This window comes from Megalobrama amblycephala, linkage group LG12 (genome assembly GCF_018812025.1).
Source record: "Megalobrama amblycephala isolate DHTTF-2021 linkage group LG12, ASM1881202v1, whole genome shotgun sequence".
Lineage (NCBI taxonomy): Eukaryota > Metazoa > Chordata > Actinopteri > Cypriniformes > Xenocyprididae > Megalobrama > Megalobrama amblycephala.
This window is the reverse complement of record NC_063055.1, coordinates 36,760,795-36,764,880: the sequence shown is the minus strand read 5'-3', so window position 1 is coordinate 36,764,880 and position 4,086 is coordinate 36,760,795. Positions and strand designations below refer to the sequence as shown.

Below are 4,086 nucleotides of genomic sequence, written 5' to 3'. Positions count from 1 at the left end.
GCTGTAAGTTAAAGCATTTTTGTCAAATAAAACTCACAATAACAGGTTCATTAACATAACAAATTTATTGTAATGGCTATTTAACATAACCAGATTCCAAAATGTATTTGGTGAAACAATGGAGGAGAAAAAAAAAAAAAAAAAAAGGAGATTGCACATTAAATGCAAGGCTTTAGCCTTGGTTCATTAATATAACAAATTTATTGTGTGGGAGCTGAATTTTAAATTTAAACTATTAACTGCATAGGCTTTAAACAAATTTTAACGTAAATTTTAGCATAAAGTGTTGTATAATGCATATCTTATTTCACCCCCCTCCCAAAAAAAAAAAAAAAAGTATTTGATTTTTCTTAATCTTGAAAAACAGGTCAAAATGTAATATATATATATATATATATATATATATATATATATATATATATATATATATATATATATATATATATATATATATATACACACATCTTTCAAATTTACATAAAAATGCCATAAAAAGTGTATTAGTTTGAATTTATTTTTTATTTAGAAAATCATTTTATTTTTTAAATGGACAAAATTGTCATGAAAATGTTTTTAAATTACTTATTGGCCATCACGGCCCTTCACACAAAGAAATACAATTATAACTATAACTTGACCAACAGGGTCATATAAAAACAGTTCTTAAAACCCAGATCACTTTCATCACTTCATGAACAGACCAACATGGCCAAACAACAAGTCCAACAAACTTGCGATCAAAAAAAAAAACAATTCTGCTCCAGATGATGTTCCATCCCAGGATTCAAAGAGAGGCTAGAAATATTGAAAGGAACAAAGAGGACAATACATTAGATATATTACAAAACATAATACTTTCAGAGACTGATAGAGGGATGACAGATACAGTCAGTGACAGATAGACGGATGATAGATACAGTCAGATACAGATATAGAATCATAAAAGTATCCACAAGTTTCCTACGCCCCATGAGGCCTTGCGTCAAACGTGGGAGCGTCTTCCGGTTTGAAGTAAACAAGCTGGACGTAACACTCATTCATTCAACAGTTGACAGTCATTCAAGATTTAACGATCCAAACTTGCGAACGTTTGTTTTTTACTTAAAGATTTAAGATTCCAGCATCAATATTTGAACAATGTTTTACAATAAAAAATGTTACAGTAATAGTAATGTATTAATTTATGTCAGGAGTGCACTGCACATCAATCATGCTAAATCTAACTGATATTTATATTGACATAAAAAGAAAACACTGAACTATTCAGTTGCGCATGCTTCCATTTATTTGCGATCACAAGAACGCAAAAAACAACTCCACTAAGGCTTTTAAATCCAAAGGCTTACATATTTAGAAATATGTTGATAACATACCCTATGTTTACGTCACTTTTCTGAGCATTTCTATTCATTTTCCTCTAAATTATGCGATGATTGCTATCCGAGGAAGTTTGCGCGATCTCTCCGTCTATCTATCCTGATCCTTTCAGCCAGAGCAACAGAGGGAGCTCATGAGAAGACAACAGGAGTTATGAGTTATACGAGTTAACCCGAGTGCGTGAATCTGTGAAAGATATGCATTTGTCAGGAATCAACAGGCACAGGGAAGAGACAGATAAAACATTAAACCAAATAAATACACGATTATAAATCACATAAGAATTGTCTTCGTTCCTCAAGCAGTCTCTGATATTTTCCATAAACGTGTGTATTTAATATCGCAATGGTTAACATAAGTAGCCTTTAGCATCGCATACAGTGGAAACGCGACTGGCTCTGGCACGCACGATACGTTAGGAGTAAAATATCATATCATAAGGCTTTGGTGCTAGCATCAGTGACAGGTGAAGTACAGACAGCCGGTTGTTCATTTATTGCAGGGTCAGGATGCTCTAGTCATGCAGCAGCACTTTTGTGGAAGGCCAGTAAAGTAAAGAGCAATTAAGGGCACGAAAACCGTTTATTGTATTGTGATATTATTAACTAATAATGTAGTAAACTGAGATGTTGTCCCTGAGCACCGTAATGACATCTCTCATAAAGATTTGCAACTTTACAAAGTAAACAATGATCCAAAAAACACTTAGCCTCTTCGCTAATTAGCACACAAAATACCATTGGTATGCTGCTTCTACTGCCTCACCGGAAGTTGTACCCACATTCTCTTTTACAGTAGTGCCCCGCGGAAACAGGTGGATATAATAAAAGGAAAAATAGATCTTGGTGTGTGTGTGTTTTCTTACATTTCAGAAATTCCACTGAAAATCCATCACTTTGCACAGAAGAGTCGCAACATGTAGGTTGAACGCAACCCGTTTCTTCTGAACTGTCTGGCCTGTTGTTTTAGATGGCACTTTTCCTTTCATCTTTGTTCCTCTCTCCAGATATAGTGCCTAAAGGGTCAGGAATTCAGATTGGTTTTAGCTTTTGAGGCATGTAATCATGTTTTTGAAATTATACCATGTGGTAGAGCAGTATTAGCCTACAACTCCAGTCCTGAATACTTACCTCCCAGAAAGTTTTAGATGTCCCACTAATCAAAACACCTTATTTAACTAATTTGTTTGCCAGCGTCAAATAAAGAGACATCTAAAACATTCACCCTAAAAAATAAATGTCTAATCTAGTTGAGAAACAACTAGTTAGTTGTACTTGTAGTTGTAGTTGTGTTAAAGGCCTCAATAGATATAAAATGTATATCTAAAAGGCAAGTACAGGATGATCAGTTTGTTCATATCTGTAAATAGCACATTTCATTTCAAGTTAAAAAAGATTTGGTTTTGGTAATGGTGATAAATTAACTATACAAGGCAAACTTATATCAAACAGAGATGTTAAAAGTGTTTGCATTACCTTAAGCTAGCAAATGTCCAAAAATACATCACATTGGTTACGTTAACAGCATGAAGCAGCACCATTTTGCGTGACACATCCTCCGTGAGCGGCCTGATCGTGTCACGAGGCTTTTTCGTTTCGGCCCGTGTTAACAGATGACTGTCTGCCTGTACAAATGTGATTTACGCCATAAAATAATCACGACCAAGTGCGCTGATGAACACGAAGTTCTCGTTAATTCCAACTATTTCTAATTATTAATTTTCGGCCCATAGCCGCTATGCTAATGCGCCGGGGAATGTGTGAGATCCTACCGCGACCACGCTGAGGAAAACCCCGCGCAAGTCTGCTTCGCGCCCCGCGGACGGAGGATGTGTCAATCCGGGGTTACCAATATGAATCGCGAATGTAGATACATACATATTTACCAAAGACTGAGGGGGAAATGAAATAAGTCACTTACCACAGTTGTAAATCACTCCTCTTGCTGCTACCCGAATCTTGACCGTTGGAGATCCCACAATGCCTCTGTATATTTGAAATTTACAGCAATATTCTGTAAATTTGATTCAAACCGCCACGCCCCCCGGAATTCATTTCAATTTACAGCAATATGCTGTATTATTAAAATACAGCCATCGGCTGTAAAATATTGCTGTAATTTTTACAGCAATTCATTACAGTGCATGTTAAAAAATTAAAATGTAGTACGGCTGTTAAATCGATTAATCGTGATTAATCACATCTAACAAAAGTTTGTGTTTATGTAATATGTGTGTGTGTGCTGTTCCTGTTTAGGTCCCTCATTTACTAAATGTATCTATACTCTCTGTTCTGTTCAGTCCCTTGTCGGTTCTCGTATGTATTGCTTGTGTTTATGTGGTTATCTTCGTCTGTGTGTTACTTGATTAAACTCTGTTTATTTTCACCAGTTCCTTTGTCGTGCGCCTTTATCAACCACATAGCGTTACTGTGTGTGCGTGTATATTTTATATATATATACACTGCTCAAAGTTAAAGGAATACTTTTTAATCAGAGAATAGCATCAAGTCAGTTAAAGGTGCCCTAGAATCAAAAGTTGAATTTACCTTGGCATAGTTGAATAACAAGAGTTCAGTACATGGAAAAGACATACAGTGAGTTTCAAACTCCATTGCTTCCTCCTTATGTAAATCTCATTTGTTTAAAAGACCTCCAGAAAACAGGCGACTCTCAACATAACACTGACTGTTACGTAACAGTCGGGATCAT

The 4,086-nt window shown here is 35.5% G+C and overlaps 1 long non-coding RNA gene across 2 annotated transcripts; it reads right to left on the bottom strand.

The window, feature by feature from the left end:
* Positions 1–480: 480 nt before the first annotated feature.
* LOC125280455 lies at positions 481–3,824 on the bottom strand. 2 transcript variants are annotated; one of them, XR_007187611.1, is made up of 3 exons: positions 2,853–3,234; positions 2,243–2,392; positions 481–795 (listed from the first exon to the last, which is right to left on the bottom strand). It is a non-coding gene; the product is annotated as an uncharacterized LOC125280455 (long non-coding RNA). The 2 variants fall into 2 exon arrangements; XR_007187610.1 differs by lacking the exon at positions 2,853–3,234 and adding an exon at positions 3,298–3,824 and having other exon boundaries at positions 483–795.
* Between the last annotated feature and the right edge of the window lie 262 nt (positions 3,825–4,086).